This window comes from Pleurodeles waltl, chromosome 3_1 (genome assembly GCF_031143425.1).
Source record: "Pleurodeles waltl isolate 20211129_DDA chromosome 3_1, aPleWal1.hap1.20221129, whole genome shotgun sequence".
Lineage (NCBI taxonomy): Eukaryota > Metazoa > Chordata > Amphibia > Caudata > Salamandridae > Pleurodeles > Pleurodeles waltl.
The window spans coordinates 193,051,269-193,072,007 of record NC_090440.1 but is presented as its reverse complement, the minus strand read 5'-3'; the positions used below and the strand labels follow the sequence as shown (position 1 = coordinate 193,072,007).

General features: G+C 44.6%; 1 long non-coding RNA gene across 1 annotated transcript in view; it reads right to left on the bottom strand.

Annotated features, from left to right (window-relative positions):
- LOC138283179 (uncharacterized) overlaps positions 1-20,739 on the bottom strand; it is a 208,902-nt gene that overhangs the window by 128,018 nt on the left and 60,145 nt on the right. Inside the window, exon 2 of the long non-coding RNA XR_011201110.1 lies at positions 392-652. This is a non-coding gene — a long non-coding RNA (uncharacterized lncRNA). The remainder of the gene's footprint in view (positions 1-391; positions 653-20,739) is intronic.

Here is a 20,739-nt window from a genome sequence, read left to right as displayed (position 1 = left end):
CACACACTGGCTTACCTACACATTTGTGAAAAATAGGGCCTACATTACCTACTCAAATTTGTGATGGAGCATCCCACCGGACCCGATCATTAAATGGAGCATGTTTGGTCCAACAGTCCCTCATGACATAGAGAAAATTCAGGCACCCCTTTGTAAGCATGCAGCCATGTGTCTGCTCAAAACAGTACGTGGCTTGTGATGAAGAACCTTGTGGCAACCTTTAGCACAAAACAATGCACCAGACACGGCATCAGACACTGTCTGATTAACTTATACCTCCAGAAATCCTCATGTGTGTTGGACATGTGTCAACCGTCATGTTGATGCCATACATCATTGCTGAAAATGTAAAAGGTTATACAAACAAAAATAGCTACAGACAATAACTTACCCCCTTGATGCTGATGTTGGGCCCTCAGCTGCCCATGAAGCTCCGGGTAGGCCACTGCAAGAATGTGGGCAAATAGAGGGGTCAGGATATGGTGAGATCGTTGGGAGGACTGCCTGAGCTGCCCTTCTGCAGACTTCCTTGTCGCGTGTTGCAGGTCCTCCAGCCTCTACAGACAATGTAGGCTGTGCCGCTTATGGACCCCCAGGGTCTGCACGTTCTTTTGATGACCTTCCAGATTTCCCACTTTTGATGGACTTTGACCTGTATGGATGATAGAAACGAACAAGAAGAGAAGTGTTGAGTGGTTTGGTTTGGCTGTAATACTGCAACACAGTTTTGTTGCATCGCTCACATGCATTTATTATCTTTTCCTAAAACATTTAGAGGTTCCTAGGAAATACTGATTTGCAGTGATCGTTTGAGCACCCTCAACACTTTCTATCTGGTCATGTTACCAATTCATCCCAAAAACATCATTTAGGCCAGGGCTAGGTACCATTTCCTGTTGTGAGACCCACTCCTGATTACTCACAATCAGTATGAGGTACTAAGGCTAAACTACCTGTACAATCCTTGCGCATAACCCAACGCACAGCTACATTGGCTTCATGCCTAAATACCTAAGGGCAGTATGAAATGGCAGCTATGTATCAGCGAGAGCAGGGATTTGGAGGGTGTATGAACAAGTGTGTGTAGGAATGGGAAATACTTGTGTGGATGATTGAGTGCCTGGATCATTTGAACTTGCTGCACATGAAATAACTTTCCCTGCATGTGGCACATTGACATGTCTAAAACCATATAGAGCATCCCATTCTACAACATAGGCTGTAATCCCACTTTACAGGACAGCATCAGACTACTCCATAACTTTAAAACATTTTCTTCCTCTTAACATTACTATCATTTTGTTATTGACTGTATGTTGTCACACATACTACTGGTACACTGTCTGATTTGTGCAGTTTGTCTGATGAAACTGAAATTGTGATTTACATAGACAGATATTACAGCTTCTCCTTTCAGGTGATTTACATGTCCATGCACAGAAATTTCTAACGCTGGCAAACAACATTCGTCCACACCAAAATCATTCAGTTCACCTCACTCTAATCACAACACTTCAACCATGAACAAAAAGAAACATATTAGGCAGTGGTCAAAAAAAGGAACCAGTTAGTTAGTCAAACATTTCCCAGTCAGACATGTACCTATTCCACAGAGCTGGCTGTATAAGACCTCACCTGGCTCCCAGAAGTCAGTAACAACAGCAAAAAAGGAGGAGGTTGTTGGCTGCAGTGATAGGAGGCAACTGAGTTTTTATCAAGACGCCACATACAAGTACAGGGCCGACGTGATGCGTGACGAGGCGGACAGAGCCACTGGCTTTCTTGCATAGCCGTCACACATGTTAGTCTATTGGAGGGATCGTCCTGGAGGGTACCACCTACTATGCAGTCAACCTCCGCCAATGGCCGTCGGGTCACCAATGTCCTGATGGCATGGTCAGACATCTGCCAGTTTAGGGCATGAAGCTGTGCATTTTTTAATTGTTAGTGCGTATCCAGCGCTCAAAATGGAGGCAAGTGTATTTATAAATGTCAGATACAAATGACACTGCTTTTGACAAGATATGACAAATTAAAGGTGAACCGTGACTGTGTTTGACATCGATAGTGCCATGGGGGAAGTAATACGTCCGTTGATGCTATTTTGAAAAAAATAATAATAATAATTATGTGCAAATAATACATTACAAATGTATTATATGCACATAATATTAAAAACAATAGACAGGGAAAGAAGCGTTTTTTGACTCTAGAAAATATTTCAAAACATTGTATGTACATATGAGATGAATAATGTTATAAAGATACCAGATGTCTGCTCATTATCAGAGGGAAGGGATGTGGCGTAATGGCCTGAGCTGCTGACTTCGGAGCTGGGGGAACCAAGTTTGAGTCTCGGCGTTGGCTCAACATTCTGTGATCCTGGGCAAATCACTTAGGCCCATATTTATGGGAAAATAAGGGAGTGTGACGCTGCGCCAAAATTGGCAGTGCCACGCTCTGTCATTTTTACAATGCAGGTATGCGCCATATTTAATTGAATACGGTGCACCCCTGTGTTGTCCCCTGCTCTGGCACTAAATTTAGCTGCCAGTGCCAATGCAGGCATCCTTGCACCATCATGCAAGGATGTCTGCGTTGAGGGGTGTGATTGTTTATATGACAGAAGGTGTCCCTTTCTGCACATAAACAATCACTCAAAGCAATTTGGCACTTCTGTGTGTACTGCAGAATGCAGCTCATGCAGAAGTGCCAAAGCGTCATTTTCAAATGATTGTTTATGTGCAGAAAGGGACACCTTCCCGCACATAAACAATAATTTCTGGCATTTGGTCTTTCTATGCATGCTGCAGAATGCAGCACACATAGAAAAAGTAAAAAACTAGGAAAAATAAAAGTATTCCTCCTCGTTGTGCCTTGCTTACGCCACCTCTGGTGTGACAATGGATTTTGGTGCTACTGCAAGTTTAAGAAGACATGTAAATCTGGGGCAGCTTCAAAATGCAACGAGTGTTGCTGTGGCACGCCCACAGCAACACTCATTGCATGCCCCTTCCATGCAAAGTGCTGCGTGTGAAGGGGCCGTATTTACAAGGAGGCGTTAAGCCACGCAAAGTGGCTTAACGCCACCTTGTGAATACGGCGCAGGGCTTAGCGCCACCGGAGCGTCATGTAAAGTGATGCTTTGGTGGCGCTAGGGGCTCATAAATAGGCCCCTTAATCTCTCTGTGCCTGATCAGCGCCTTTAGACCCTCACAGGTGATTTGCAGCACTTTACAAATTCTAGATTTATTTATTTATTATCAAGGTATGGTGTGACCAGTTAAGCTGTTTTCTTTTCATACATGCAGACATTTAAACCCAGGCATGGTTTGGAGACGATGGCCTCTTGTCTTCAGGCCATTTCCAGACCTTGCCACCATGGAGAAGAGGGATGTGATAAAAACATTTCGGCTAAATAGGCAAACTATCCTGTATTTGTGTCACCAGCTGGAGCCTTATCTCCTGCCTCACGATAGGAATACAACAGCAATAACACCAATAGTGAAACTCATGGCAGTACTTCAGTTTGTGGCCACTGGCTCTTTTTAATACACTGTGGCAGTATCTGGGGGCATGTCCCAACCAACTTTTTAGTGGTGTGCTACAAGAAGTTCTGTCTTCACTGCTGAGACACATCAACAGCTACACCCAGTTCCCACGACAACAGGATTTGGCCACTGTGAAGAGAGATTTTTATGCTTTGGGTGGATTACCACATGTGGTTTGAGCAATATATGGCACACAAATTGCCTTGATGCCACCACACGCAAGGGAACAGATTTACCACAATCAGAAGTACTTCCATTCCATCAATGTGCAAGTTGTCTGCTAACCAAATTTGTACATGTCAAGTGTGTGTACCTGTTTTCCTGGGTCAACACATGATTCATTTGTACCCTGGAGCAGCACCATGCCCATGCATATGTCACAACCTGGACCTGAGAGGGCCAGGCTTGTTGGTAAGTAAATATGACTTGAGGATCATTTGCTTGAATCCTAGTTTAGGAAGGGACAGTGGCTTGTTATGATATTAATCTGTTGATATGTTGCTTCCATGTAAGAGCCTCAGGCATCCATTATGAGGCTGGCGGTCTTCAGACCGCTGCCAAAGCAGCAGTCCAATCGTGACATTACAACCATGGCGAACGCGCCACAGTTGGACCGCCAGCACCTCAACATTTCTGCTGGCTGATGGCCTGGTGGTGCCGGCAGTCTCAATCCGCCAGGGCAGCGCTGCAAGCAGTGCTGCCCTGGGGATTACGATCCCTCTCTCCACTGCCGTTTACATGGCGGTTGCACCGCCATGTAAATGCAGGCAGAGACGGGGTGCCGGTGGCCCCAGGGGAGTCCTCGCACTGCCCATGCCCTTGGCCCCCTGACCTCCCTGGCCAGCCCAGTCACGCAAATCACATGGTTGTTAGCACCGCTGAGAAATCCAACAACACCAGGGGAAGTCTGCTTCAATGAGGCCCATGGAAGAACACAGAGGCCTGTGGAGCTGGCTTTTGGGCTCCTCAAGGCCAGGTTTAGGTGCCTGGACAAGACCAGTGGAACCTTCCTCTATTCACCCAATAAGGTGTGCCAAATCACGATTGCCTGCTGCATGCTCCACAACATAGCCCAATGATGGAGCAACCCAATAATTGCAGGGGAGGGAGACCACGGAAAGCCACCGGGTGAGGATGTTGAAATGCCCAATGAAGATGACAGTGGTGAAGAAGTAAATGACCTACGTTAAGATGTCTTTTACCACTTCTTCACCTGAGTGTAAGTCTGCCTTTACATATTGTAATCTCCAATGTCAGTACAACTTGTGACATAGGCAACATATCCGTCTATAATGGTAATTTTGTAGGAATGGTCAGTTCAGGAAAGTCCAAGGCAAAGATGTTAGTGGATCAGACTTTGCCTACATTGACTAATGGGTTTGTTGCCATATATTAACTTTGATTGTCCTAAGTATATGTGTCCTCCTAACATGTTAGTTGAGTCAAAGTTATTATTTGGAATCAGTAATTATCCTTTGCTGTTCTGTTTCAGTGTCCTTCATCATGTCATCTTCATTTGGTGTGAGAAAAGATCTCTTTTGTCTTGATTAACCCCCACGTTTGCCTGGTATTTGATGTGGTCTCAACCTCAAAGTTGTTAGTGCCTGGGGCCCCTGCTAACCAGGCTCCCTGGGCCAGATCTCTTTCCGTCAAACTGTTGTGATGCATTGGCACAACTGGCAACACCTTTAGCTGCCACTATAGGCCCCTAGTAAATGGTACTTAGGTACCCAGGGCTTGGGGTACTAAGGGTAGGCCCCTGAGTGCAGCAGTACAGATTGTGCCACCATCTAGAGCCATGTGTCCAGAAGCACCAAGCACTACCATTGCAGGCTGAGTGTTCTGCCTGTCCCACCGTCGCAAGACCTCTGCGACTCCCTCGCCACTTTCTTTCACCAAAAAATCACAGACATCCATGACAGCTTCAACACCAAGACCCCACCAGCAGTTGCCAACACCTCCGACTCACCGCCCCCCAATCATACCAACCTCCTGCTCTCTTGGACACATGTCAATGACGCTGGCACCACCAAAGTAATGAGCACCATTCATTCCAGCTCTCCTGACCTCTGCCTGCACTACATCTACAACAGAGCGAGCTCCATCATCACCCCCAACTCCATATGATCATCAATAGCTCCTTCAAGACCGCCACCTTTCCGGAAAGCTGGAAGCATGCCAAGATCAACACCTTACTCAAGAAACCTAAGGCTGACCCTAAGGACCTCAAAAACTACTGGCCCATCTCCCTGCTTCCGTTCCCAGTGAAGGTCATCGAGAAGATCGTCAACAGGCAACTGACCCGCTACCTGTAATTTACATGATCATTTGCATGTGCAGCAAATACTATGTAGGCAGCACTATCAGATCCCTCAAAATAAGAATGAGCGAACACTATCGAGCAGTGAGACAAAATGACAGTCGGTATCCTGTGGCAATACATATCAATCAATGCCCGGCCCAGGGCCTAACCAAAAGCTTTGAATTTTATGGGTTTGAGAGTATATCCAAAGACCCACGAGGAGGTAATATAGAATTACACCTTAGAAGATGTGAATGTACTTGGATCCTCAAATTAAGAGCAGTGGAGGAAGGTCTTAACACAAATTATGAAATGGAGTACTTCCTAGGTGATTAATTTTACTATCATAATAACGTATAATTTGTACACAGTATGAATTTAATCATTACTGTCAAACTCTATCAACATAGTATACAACACTACCTAATATGGAAGAATGAGCCCAGTTTAATTCTGGTGTTAAGATGGTGAATTCTGTTCAAATGTGAAGTGTTACTATCATTACAGTATTTACATTATATATGAATTCACACTTTTATTTGGTATCAATTGGTAGGTATCACCAATCTTTGATGTTCACGTGAAATTAATAATTAGGACGATGACTACTTAGGATTACTTGGCTGATTACACTTTGTTTTACTAGTTTGTATCATCTCTTATTCTCGGGACCCTTCAAACAAATTACTTCTAAGTTACATTATTCTCTTCATAGATTAAAAGAAGGACCAAACAAACATACTGCCCGTCATGCCGAAGAATTTTATACACACTCCTGAGACCTTACTCTGTGTCGTGTGACACCTTATTCGGTGCCATTCTATCAATTTGTGTAAGCGCCTAAGGCTGTTCGCATTAAATAATGCATAGCAATTTCATGATGGCGCCCACTTTTTCTTTTAACACTCTGTCCTTTTTCTGTTTTGGGCCAGCCGATGATTCTCATCATTGATTAAAAGAAGGACCAAACAAACATACTGCCCGTCATGCCGAATAATTTTATACACACTCCTGAGACCTTACTCTGTGTCGTGTAGGTCCTTATTCGATGTCTTTCTATCAATTTGTGTAAGCGCCTAAGATTATTCACATTAGATAATGCTTAGCAATTGAGATTTTCCTATCCTTGGTGTCAGAAAGGCTAGATTTTATTAAAGACAAGGAGGCGAGTATTATGCTTTTCTTTTCATGCTTTATTTTAAACAGCAGCCAAGAACTACAAATCCCAGAATCCCTGGGAAAAAAAACTACCAAACTGCAACAAGCCCTCTTTTCTTGCTAAAGTCAGTCAATATAACGATGCAAGAAAAACAACAGTAAACCATAAAGAGTCAAAAATGCGGAAAGTACATCCAAACCGAAGGCCTTGAGGAAAGGATGACCTTGTGTAGATCCTGTTGGTTGAAGAAAAGGTCCAGAAGGGGGAGCTGAAGAAAGCTGGTCGGACAGTAGCGTTGCTATTGGTTGCGGTTGAGGCAACTAGAATAAAAGAACAGGGAGGGTTAGAAGAGGCGGGATAATACTCGCCTCCTTGTCTTTAATAAAATCTAGCCTTTCTGACACCAAGGCTAGGAAAATCTCAATTTTATTACAAGACAGGAGGCTCATATTATGCTTGTTCAAAGCAATGAAACAACATTTTGTATAGGATGATCAACTGGTTTACAATAGAACGTTCTAAATGTATTGACGTTAGACCAATCTGCAGATCTAAGGATATCCTGTAAACTAGCCCCCGCAAAGAAGGCCTTAGAAGCCGTAGCTCCTCTAACGGAATGGGCACCATAAATGTCAATAGGGACACCAGCCAAATTCATCAGCCACTTGAGCCAACGGGCTAAAGTGGGAGATGAGACAGGTTTATGGTTTTTTTTATAGGAAATCAGCAGTTGAGAAGAAGAGGCTGTCCTGAGATCTGCAGTTCGTGAAACATACGTTTTTAAGCAATTAGCCACACACAACTTAGGTTGGGAGGGAAAAAAGGGATAAAGCACAGAAGACAAATTAGTCTTGGTACGCCTAGCCACATTGTAACACACACCGAAGGCAGAAAAATGAAAGGAGGAAACATCCAGAGCTTTAACATCAGAAACTCGTTTGATAGAGACCAAACAGAGGAGCATGGTAATTTTAGCAGACAAATATTTTAACGAAAGTTCTGAATTATCGGGCCAAGAAATAAGAAGATGGAGGATGGAATTTACATCCCACATAGACCCATATTTGGGGTTTGGGGGTTTGGAAAAGCGTATTCCTTTTAATAGGCGACAAACTAAGGGATGCTCTCCCACTGGTCTACCCTCCACTCTGACGTGTTTTGAAGAAATTGCTGATCTATATGTATTGACGGTACGATACGCCTTGCCCTGAGAGGCTAAGGAAGCTAGGAAATTTACGATTAAGGTAACGTCAGCTGAAACGGGATCGGAATCCCTGTCCACACACCAGCTGCACCATACTGCCCAAGCCGCTCGATAAACCTTCGAGGTGCCCGGAGCCCAAGATTATTGGATGAATTGGACAGCCTGTTGCGAAATTCCTGGGGTTCTCCAGGAAGCCCCGAAACTCTCCAAGCTATGAGGGATAGGGAACCTTGTATTATGAGGTTGTGAGGATGTCCTTGGGGATTCAGGAGAAGATCTGGGAAAGGGAAGATGAGAACTGGAAGATCTGACGAGAGTTCTAAAAGGGTCGGAAACCAGGGTTGAGACTGCCAGAAAGGGGTGATTAACACTAGGGAGGAGCCCTGACGGCGGACATGTGCTAGGACCCGAGCAATAAAGAGGAAGGGGGGAAAGGCGTACAACAGGGCAGGAGGCCACGGTTGGAGAAAAGCGTCGGTAGCTAATGCTAAGGGATCTGGTCTCCAGCTGAAGAATTTGGGAAGATGGGAGTTGAGTCTTGAGGCAAAGAGGTCTATGGACATTGTGCCGAAGATAGAAGAAAGACGCTTGAATATAGAAGGGTGAAGTCGCCAATCGCTTGAGTCGTGGGAGTGCCTTGAATACCAATCGGCCACCACATTGAGATTGCCTGGGAGATATTCCGCCCTGACCGAAATATTTTTGTGCAGACAAAACTCCCAAAGACTCTTGGCCAAGAGAGCTAACGGTTTGGAGCGAGTCCCGCCCAAACGGTTTATGTAAGTTACTGCCGAAAGATTGTCCATTCTGAGAAGAATGGAACATTTTACTCTGTCTTTGGTAAAGGACTGGATGGCAAAGGAACCTGCAAGCATCTCTAAACAATTTATGTGCATTGACGACTCCTGAACGGACCATGGTCCGCCAGTCGAGTGTGGACCACATGTTGCGTCCCATCCTGTCAGACTTGCATCTGACTCTAAGACAAGATCCGGGGCGGCAGAGAAAATCGTTCTCCCGTTTAAGGCGTCTAAATGACTCATCCACCATGTGAGTTCTTCCCTGGAGTCCGCGTCGAGAACAACCTGATCTGAATATGACAGACCCTGTTGAAGGTGTCGGATCTTGAGCCTCTGAAGGGCTCTGTAATGAAGAGGGCCTGGAAATATGGCTTGAATGGAAGAGGAAAGGAGGCCTACAAGACGAGCTAGTGCCCGGAGGGAAGTACAAGGTAGCGACAGGGCACGACAAATTTCTTTCTTTATCAAATAAACTTTGTCCTGGGGAAGTTGGAGAATCGATTCGGCGGTGTTGACGAGGAATCCCAAGAACTCGAGAGTCTGAGAAGGAACAAGGGATGACTTTTGGAAGTTTATAAGGAAATCCAACTGAGAAAGGAGGTCCTGACAAATTTTTAGATGGGCTTTCAAGGAAGACTGGTCTTGGGCCATCAATAGGAAGTCGTCGTGATAGACGATAAGGCGTATCCCTTGAGCCCTGAGAAAGGCTACCACTGGTTTGAGTATCTTGGTGAAGCACCAAGGGGCAGAAGAAAGACCGAAGGGGAGAGTTTTGAAGTGGAAGAAAGTATTTTCCCACCGGAACTGGAGAAATTTTCTGAATGAAGGGTGCACCGGTACCGAGAGATAGGCATCCTGGAGATCTATACGAACTAACCAGTCGTTGTGAAGAAGGATATCCCTGAGATGGAGAATAGTTTCCATCTTGAAGTGATGATACACTACAAAGTTGTTGAACTCCTTCAAATTTATGACCGGGCGATGTTTTTTGTTTTTCTTTTGAACCAAAAAGATATTGCTGAGAAACCCCGAAGCGTCGAAGGGCACTTCTTCGATCGCTTGCTTTGACAGTAAATCTTGTATCTCGACTTGAATGAGGCGAGATTGATCGTGAGAAAACCGAAGAGGGTGAGGAAGGAAGGGTTGAAAGGGAGTCTGGTAAAGCTCTATGCAATAGCCTTGGACGGCTTGAATTACCCAAGGATCGGAAGTTATTGACAACCAAGCGTTTAAACACAAAGGTAGTCTGCCTCCTACTGGAGGAAGGCCAGAACTGAAAGTTCTTACCTACAAGTTGCTCTCCTTTGGCTCTATAACCCCTGTTGCGGCCACCGCGGAATCTGCGGGGGTAGAATTGGGGCTTGTATCCTTGATACACTTCAAGCTGGTTAGACTGGGTGTAGGAGCCTCTGTTGAGGGGTTGACCTCTTGCAGAGAAGCGGCCGGCAAAACGGCTCCTTCCTTTGCCGGCCCTTCCAAAAACCTGATTGGAAAATATCCTCTTCATTGAATAATGGGCTTTGTCCAGAGAATTAAAAGTAGAGACGTACTTGCCCATCTCTTTGGATCAATCCTGAGGAGGAGGCTTTTACAACGTTCCTGGGAAATGTAAGAGTTGGCGTTGCCCAACATACAGATTGCCCGTTGAGCCCAGTTGGAGAGGGTGTCGGGATCCACATGTGAGCCCTCCAACTTGGCGTCCTCAGCAAGGTCGAATATCCTGGTGAGGGGACCCACTAAGTCTAGGAGCCTGTCTTGACAATTTGACCAGGCGCGGTCAACTCCCTTCTTGGGGTCTTTCCCGAATTTCGTGAAGAAAAGGAGCATATTAGGATCAATGGCAGGGGTATCTGTGACTTTACATGGGAGGGAAGGTCTGGGACATTCGGATTTTAATTTATTTCTGGATGATTTATCCAGGGGGTGTCGGAGATAGAAAGAGACGTAATCTGAAACGTGATCAGAGGGGAACCATTCAGAGGAGTTGGGATGATGGATGGAAGTAGGGTCGAACAAAGGTTCGCCAACTGGGTCAACCAGGTCCTCGGGCACTAAGTGAGGGGAATACTCGTTAGGAGAAATTTTTCGCCTTTTCTCCGAAGGCCCATCAAAATAATCGTCATCTATAGTGTCTTGTAAGACATCATCATCCCCATCACTGTCTGTGTCCCGTAAGTGAAGGATATTAAGGGGGGAAGAGGGGAGACCCGAAGATTTCGCCTTTCGGGTTGGAGGCCCAAATTTATGAGAAATGCCTTTAGAACTGTCCTTAGAATATGACACACGTTTCTTACCTCTCAAAAGAGGGTTTACTCTGGGTGCGTGAAGCATTTTTGAAATAGAGGCCTCCAAATTCTTTGAAACGTCCAACATAGACACTGAGACAGCGTGTTGGACTGAATCCTTAATGAAGGATTTTAAATTGTCCTTAATGGACTGGGTTTGATCGTCTTCCGACATGGTGGGAAGAAAGAACAATAGTTAAAATGTATAATAAGGAGAAAAGACAGGAAAAAATCCTGTTTAAATTAAAGAAATAATTGGGAAAGGGTTAAATGGACAGGGGAGGCTGGCCGGGGGTGTGAGGGGGTGTGGCACTAACCTCAAGAGAAAACGCGATTGAAATATAGCAAAGCGTGTGAGGGCCGAGCAATTTCCTTGGAGAAAATCAATGAATGAGCAGGCAGTCAAGCGTGTAAGCTGAACACGCTGTAGCCGCTTGTTGAAGCGGAAAGGATTGAAAACAGACGCTCGTAAAACCAAACCGAGCGTGAAGGAAGTTAAACCCAAGCCGAAGCTGCCGCGTGTGACGCAGGAATGACAAGAATGCCGTTGCTAGAGGCGCGGCTGTCAGAACGTTTACCGAACGTTCTGACAGACGGCCTGTCAGCGCGAAAGTGCTCACCGGAACGCGCGAGCGCGTTTTAAGGAAACTAAACTATTAGGGAGGCAATTAAATACAACATAAATTCCCACGGGAACGGAGACATAATAAAAGGAAAATATATATATATAAAGACACCAAATACTATAATACGATATACATAATACATAAGAAAGCGAGCAGTGTACTTATCTTGACTGCGAGCAGCAAGAAAAGAGGGCTTGTTGCTCTCAGTCAAGATCGTTATTATGGGGCTCATCGTGTGATTGGAGGACCCCATTGTGATGCAGTTTGGTCGTTTTTTTTCCCAGGGATTCTGGGATTTGTAGTTCTTGGCTGCTGTTTAAAATAAAACATGAAAAGAAAAGCATAATATGAGCCTCCTGTCTTGTAATAAAATTTCATCCACTCAGTTGGACACTGTCTTTTAGTTGTGTCTTTCACATTCCAAGATGGCGCCCACTTTTTCTTTCAAAACTCTGTCCTTTTTCTATTTCGAACCAGTTGATGATTCTCATCATCGAATAAAAGAAGGACCAAACAAACATACTGCCTGTCATGCTGAGGAGTTTCACACACACTCCTGAGACCTTACTCTGTGTCTCTTCTATACCTTATACCTCTAGGTAGGTGACATTAATGTTAACTTATGTATTTGCACTTTATTCTGAGGGTGCTTAGTCGGTTTGCTCAACTTAGAAGCAACATAAGATTATAATCTTTGTTACATCGGTTTCAGATGAGAAGGAGGGCTTACACGTCCTTTTTCTCTACATACACACCAGCTTAATTATCGGGGAGCAAGACACAGCGCCCCCAACACAAGAAATTACCCAAAAGAACTGTTATGTTTATAGGTACGTGAACTTTTACTTTTAGAATTATGCCATATTGCTTATGCTTGTCACTACTTTCTAAGCATAGCGATCTTCTCTTCTGGATCGCAAAGTAAAAGGTTTTGGATCCATACTTGCTGACTTATGAGTACTCCCTCACGAAGACTCGGGGATAATAGTGTTTTGCCCCCGTCACGTGATTCCCTCTACTCTTTCATTATTGGTACGTGATAGTCCGTTTGTTAGTTCCTTTTAAATTCAGCTTCCTCATTATCTTCCTCCTAATGACTTACAATCATTTTATTTCAGATCGTACATTATCTTGAAGAGTTTTACTTGATTAGGATAAGCCATTTACTCATATTAACACCTTACTTATACTTTGGTACATTTTTTTTTATTCAGACACACTTGCGAATGCTTAATTTAGCACACTCACTCACCAATTTCCTAGGTGTTATGACGCCTTTTTGTTCCCTTTTTCCCAATGACACCCTGTCATTAAGAGTATATTTCTCAACCTTAGTTTCCGTTTCTCATTGCCACATGTCTAGTGGGAGTCTTTATCCCTATTTCTAATTCTCAATTTCTACTTCGTTTCACGTGCACATCAAACATTTGGTGATATTTATAATAATAACAATTTTATCACTTGTGGTAGACTGTAATCACAGTTTTCTCTCTGTGGCTCCGTTTGGTAATGTCACTTGATGATTTTAGACACTCACGCGGTACTGGTGAAGGACTTGGCCACGATTTTAGTGCCAGGTATTCATTTTCCATAATCATGTATAACTACAGATTATGACCAAGCTCATTATTATGTTTCTTACAGCCCTGAGGAAGTCAATGAGATTAATTTCTCGGAGACGAAACACGTGTTGGCTGTTGGATGTTGTTGTGATGACCACATATGGAATCTTTCTGATGTGATGAACATGTATGAAAACCTCGCACAAGAATAAAGACACTGAACTTTAACTCTGTTTGGGTTATATATTGATTCTCTGAAGACCAAGAACCTAACTGCACAGACTCTTATCTTATTTCATACGAGTGCCCTGGCCTTTTGAATTTACATGAATGACTTAGATTTGGATACAAACTTCGCTAAAACGCATTACATGGCATGTGGGAGGCAGTCCTTCACAATAAGGTCAATATCCATCAAGGAGAACACTTGGGGGTCATCTTAGATTCACAGAATGGTTGATTACCCTCTCTTGCTAACCGGTGCCTGCGCTTTAATGAAGCCTGTGAAGTTTTGTTCAGATTCGCTGCAAGTGTTGGCAGCAAACCCATTTTACCATTGCTAGAAGTGTACACAATTAAGTGTTTTCCTGTTTTGATCTATGGTGCTGGGGATATTGGGACTGCTCGAATTTACAGTGTGAGGAGAATCACTTTTGCAGGAGGTTGCTGGGCCTGGGTCCCACTAGCTCTAGTTGTTTTGATCATGAAGAACTGAACCTAGGCTATATGAAGGACTTTATTAAACTTGTACTGCTCCTCTTGTGGATAGCAGTCTGAGTTGCCAGCACACCGCTCTCAATTGTGATGTAATTGAAGATTGCCTTAACTGTGAGCTTGGCCTTAAAATCCCTTGGTTAGATTATGTTAGGAGAGTCACAGTAACCTTGGGTAGGCCAGACCTGTTTTATTCTCCTCAACGAGATAGCAAAGGTGACCGCCCGCATGTCAAACAACTATTCCTAAAGCATGCCTCGGAAGTGAGAGAGAGAATGGTTTTGGGGAAGTCAACCCCGAGAGATTATGTGGTCATTAAGACCAGCCATGGCACCAAAACTTACTTCTGATTGATTAGAAACCAATGGGAAAGATCTCTTTTAACAATGTTTTGATTGGGTATGATTAGGTCTCACCTGTGCTTTCCATCAGCCCAATTTGACCCCAGCACCATATTGGTCTCCCCTTGTGACGATAACTCTCTACAGTCCTTAGAGCATTTTTTTCTTTTCTGCCGGTATTATGTCCCCTTGAAGCGCAGGTATTTGCTGCCAATTCTTACAACCCGGGCTTTCGCCAACGTAGACCTGCATTTTTATTTCTCCAAATGCTATCGGAGCCGGCTGTCTGTTGCTGTTGGGGCTTGTTTTTTTTAAAGTGTCTTATTTTGGCACAAATTAATGAATATTTAATATATTTTAGGTTTAATATTATTTGGATTAAATTGCTGTTGTGATATTTATTGATAGTATCCATGTGTGATGTTGTACGATGCCTTCTTACTTAGCAGCTATGCATGTTTAATGTGTTTAAAGATGATTCGTTCATTCAATATGATTAGAAAGATGTAACTTTAAACTAACTGCTGCCTAAGCAGCATCGCTTTCGTTTTTTGTAACAAATTGGAGTTATTGAGTGCTGTTCCTTAAAGTCCGAAGAGAATTGCAGAATTTTCTTTCTGACTCATCATGCACCGGTCCAGATACAAAGATTCTTCTTCTAATGTCACCCTCCATACTTTGGCTCCATTTACTGCTACTGGCATACCCTCCCCAAATAGACTCTCATCATGGGAATGATTGAGCCTTTGCCCTTGGTTTTAGTATAAGATATGCACAATAGTTTATGTGTGCCACCCAACTTCTGCCAGTTCATATCACGCCAAAATAGTTACTTTTTTGGATTTCGTCCACCAGTTGACTATTTACCATTAGTAGGATTAGCCTCGATGTTCATTACTGCAGTTTTTTAAGACTAATTTTACGGTCTTTAACTAAAAAAAATAGTTGTGGTACCAATATGTTTTTGTATCCACATGGGGATCTGTGACTCCAGGGTAAAGTCTCCCACATACAGTAAATAGCTAGAATTGTGGGACCCGAGGTTTCAGTTCACAAATGCTTGTCAGGAGAGCAGACAGAAAAATATTTTTTAAAACGGAGCCAAGGGACAGATTATATTAAAATGTGCCCATCTGCCTTAAAATTGAGCCAAAATCCTCAGCTTTTTGAGGTCAAGTTTCAATTTTGAGTAGTAACTATAAAAGCTGAGCTCCATGGACCTCATCAAATGCAGAAGAGAAATCGGCAAACCACATACTCAAGTTCTGCTGTGTGTTTAGTGTATGCCAAGGTGCTATGTTACTAAATACTAAGGGTACATTCTAGTATCCCAGCTCTTTAGAACCTGCAGCAGTATATTGACAAACATGTTCTCACCATTGTATAGCACTGGAATCATCATATGCTAGACTTGATTGTCAAAAGAACCACTTTTGTGCTTGCATAATGTAATGTGCCCTCCCAGCTCAAAGGAGTGCAGCCTAATAAAAGAATCATATCAAATAGCATAAAGAACACGGAAGATCACCATGCAATGTTTTTGTAAGCAAAATTGTACTTATACCGCCAGGACCAACTGCTGGTGGGGACACTTTCTGTGAGGGAATACAGTGTATTATACAGTGTTGTAGTGCAACCTCATCATGTAATATACCTACCAACCCCTTTAGAACCCTTGGATTTTGTCTGTCAAACACTCAGCTCAATCCTGGGCAGCTGCGGCACTGACCAGCAAGGCTTACACAGAGGGAGAGGTGTTAAGCATTTAAAGAGAATCAAAACAATTGAAGAAGAAATTAACACAAAGCTCAAGAAATCTAACACCAATTTTTAAAAATAGGTTGCATTTCTAGATGAATTTAGACATCAGAGCTATAGATTTTCAAGCAATAATAAATCAGTGCAATTTCACTCAACCGCGAACAAGCCTTGGCAATGTCAATGAACTGGACAGTTAGACTTTGGAAAACTTAGGTAAGTGTCAATGTGCTCAGTTAGAGGTGCTTGGGGTGACCTATTCCAGCAGGGAGCCAGTCAGGGAGACCAGTTGCCTTCACAGGGGGAGCAGTCCTTCAAGAGTTCCAGGCACTTTATCTGTGTTGCACTGGACTCCACTGAAGCGAGGGGTCAAGGATGCTGAAGATGCTCTAAGGATGCCGTGGATGCAACACCATTGTTGGGGTCTTCCTGCAGGGTGGACGTCCCATGAAATCCTCTCCGGTCTGGCCAAAGTCCAGTCGCCACTGGATTACCAGTCGCCGACTGTCGCAGTCACAGGCCACAGCAACTCTCTGACAGCACTCCCAGGTTCAGCAAACTTGGTTACAACTCGTTGTTTGGTCTTGGCCCTCCATGCTGCAAAGAGGCAGGGGTAGCAGCTTGATGACTTTAGGCTACCAACTTGCCCCAGCAGATATCTTCAGCTGTTGTGTTCCTGTATTGTGAACAGGAGGTCAGTCAGCTGGCCTTTGGAGTTCTCTTGGTTTAACTGGGCTATGAGACAGCTTCTCCCTGAGCAGGGCAAGCAGGCACAGTCCCTTTCTCACTAGCCAAGCCACTAGGTGCAGCAGGTGCAGACCTTGTTGGTGCAGCCTCTCTTTGTTGGTCCCTCGGTGCAGCAGGGCAGTCCTTCTTCGGTCGTTCTCCCTTAGTCGGTCGAGATTTGAAGTCTGGGTGCCAGGAGTTCCCCCTTTATGTTGCAAAAGTGCTCGCTGGGGTGGATGAAGTTGGTAGTCAGTGGGGTACCAGGTTCCTTCCCACTTGGAGTGTGGCATCTGGCTATCCCAGGATGCACCATTCTGCCCACTCCCAAGATGGCGGGACTCATCTTTTGGTACACCAACCTCCCTAGCTCACTCCAGGCTACTGGGTACCTCAGGGCTACATGCCCTTGAGGAAACCAGTTTGGCAACTGGTTTCCCCCCTCTGCTTCCCGTGCCAGCCTGTCTACCTCAGCAAGGGGGAACCTTCCCCTCTGGTGCCCCACATCTACTCTTTAAAGGCGGCTTCACCTTTGAAGCCTGCCTTTTGCAGCTAACACCTAAATGGCTTCCTGCAGGAGGGAGATTACACCTCCCTGGCCTGTAATCCCTCATTGTTCTCCTTCCTGAAAGTCATTGGCTCATCTCTCCAGTAAGGCAGAAACCTGTCTCATGGAGCCGACTCCATGTGTGCCCAAGAGGGCAAAAGAGTTTTAAAGGCAACAAAGTGGCAGCTTTTCTAAAGCTGCACACAGCAACAAGTTACATTGATTTCGACTTGGGATACAAGTTGAGTTTAATGTAATGAGTTGTCTACTTTGGTTGCGTTGTTCAGAAGTTAGCACAACTGATGGGTCAGCTTGTAATCCTGTACTTGTCAAATGGGCAATCAAATCTTTCCATAGTAAAACAGTTGTTTCTTGTGTTTTACTGTTAGAACATGTAAACTACATCTCCTGTCCGTGTCATATACTGTACCCTGCCTTTTAGGGCTCGTAGGCCAGCCAAAGGGGTGACATTCACACATGCTCAGGGGAAGATGTGGCTTTGGCATTGCTTTTAATTGCAAAGTCAAGCTAGCAGTGCACGACTACTTTACCAGTCTGCAGTGGCAGGCTGGAGGGCTTGTTTCACTTGGAGGAATTCCAGGGTGGCACAAGCACAGTTGCAAGTCTTGGGGTTCCCCATTAACTTACATGCACTGGGTACCAGGGTATCATTTACTAGGGACTTATAGGTAAGTTAGCCATTTCCAGTTGGCAACAGCTAATTCGACATACACTTTAGGAACAGTGCACAGGCACTGAGGTCTAATTAGCAGGCCTCAATGCACTCGCAGAGTCCAAAAACCAGCAGCATAGTCAAAAAACATGAGGGTGACCACAGAAATAGAGTCATTTAATTACACTTTTCCTTTGAATTAATTTCCCAACTAGAATTGGAGACCCTTCAGTCATAGAGAACATATGCCAAGGACAATCCCAGATTCAGCACAGGTAAAACTCTGCCCCTTCTATGTGACTAAAGGTGTTCTACTAGTGGCTCCAGCGATTGCTGCCTTGCTCTTGATGAGAGCACTTAAGCTGCCCGCATCAGCTGTGTTTTATTGGCATAACAGCCCTTCAGTGAATTAGCTCTCTTAGGTCCGACAACAGTCAGTTATTCTTTCCTTTTAAGTTCTCACCTAAAAGCCTGACCTGCAAACTGACTCAAGGTCCTGAGCCCTACCCTCAATGTATAATTGTCACCCTGTGCAGCTCTCATCCACTTCCCAGGGTTGACTTTTATACCTCTGGTGATGGCATAGCAATTGAACATCCTCACGCAGGATGATGTAGCCAGTACTCAACTGGGTCTGAAACGCTGCCTCCTGGCCATTGTGTATTGTATGGAAATGAACATCCTGCTTATCAGTTCTGATAAAACAGAATCCTCACTCTTGGGAATCCCTCATCACCACCCTCAGCCATCTGGTGGCTCACAAAACTAGGGGATGTGTCTGCTCTGACTAAAATGGTCTGGAGCTTCGGATTCATTTTGACAAATCATTGTCTTTTAATTCCCATGCAAATAAGAGGGAGGGAGATAGCAGTCCCCTGGTTCATCTGTGGCTGTTTTTCGCGTTGGGCTCCAGAGCCAAGCCAGAGTCACATTTTTGACCTGAGTCAGGTTCAACACTCCCTTCACTTGCCAATGTATAAGTTTATGGGCTACCAAAAGTGCGAACTGGGGTCATTCTAAGTGTCCCAAAATGCTGCTACCGTCCTCATGATTGGTTTGAGTAGAGATTCCCACATCTCTGCCCACCTTAACTCTCTTCATTTGCCCCAAATTCTAAAGGATTATTGCCAGTTTATTCCATGTGTCGGTGTCATCACACCATCCTCAAGGAGAGGCCTCTCCTCCTTGGACAGAGATTCATTAGCTTGACCCTAGGCTTTCCTTTATGTTTCTCTTTTATTTATCTTCTGGACGGTTCTAGGTTTAAAAAAAGTCCAGACCTAGTGGTCCTGCCTTTGGTGTAATCACTGCAAAGGCCTGGACTACTCTGCCTCACATGCTTAGGTGTACATAAAACCACTTATGTCCCACTAGAGTATGAATGTCTGGCTCATTGACTACTGGCATATTTTATCAGTCTTTTTCATGTCTTCATGCTGATAGCAGGATATTGATGTTGGGAGCAGGATATTTGTGCTAGGGCTTAATGTTCCAGAGTAATCACTCTGCTTTATGAATTTATACTTATAAGCAGTGAAGCCTTCCTTGCCCTGTTTTGAGTAATGAGAGACTGCTGACTCCGATCAACGAGTCTTTCAAAATAGTTTGGCCCATATTTATACTTTTTGACGCTAAACTGCGCTAACGCAGTTTAGCGTCAAAAATTTTTGCGCCGTCTAACGCCATTCTGAAGCGCCATGCGGGCGCCGTATTTATGGAATGGCGTTAGACGGCGCAATCAGACCGGCGCTGCCTGGTGTGCGTGGAAAAAAACCACGTAGACCAGGCAGCGCCGGCGTTGGGAAAAAATTACGTTAGGGAGTCTTAAAATGGCGCAAGTCAGGTTGACGCTAAAAAATCGTCTTAACCCGATTTGCGCCATTTTTTCGACGCCCAGACGCCATTTCATGACTCCTGTCTTAGTAAAGACAGGAGTCATGCCCCCTTGCCCAATGGCCATGCCCAGGGGACTTCTGTCCCCTGGGCATGGTCATTGGGCATAGTGGCATGTAGGGGGGCACAAATAAGGCCCCCCTATGCCACAAAAAAAATAAAAAAATAAAAAAAATTATACTTACCTGAACTTACCTGTACTTCACTGGGATGGGTCCCACCATCCTTGGGTGTCCTCCTGGGGTGGGCAGGGGTGGCAGGGCGGGTCCCTGGGGGCAGGGGAGGGCACCTGTGGGCTCATTCTGAGCCCACAGGTCCCTTAACGCCTACCCTGACCCAGGCGTTAAATTCAGGCGCAAATGCGGTTTTTTTTGACCCGCCACCTCCCGGGCGTGATTTTTGCCCGGGAGTATAAATACGACGCATTTGCGTCGCCGTCATTTTTTTAGACGGGAACGCCTTCCTTGCATCTCATTAACGCAAGGAAGGCGTTCACGCTAAAAAATGACGCTCTTTCTTCATACTTTGGCGCTAGACGCGTCTAACGCCAAAGTATAAATATGGCGTTAGTTTTGCGCCGAATTTGCGTCGAAAAAAACGA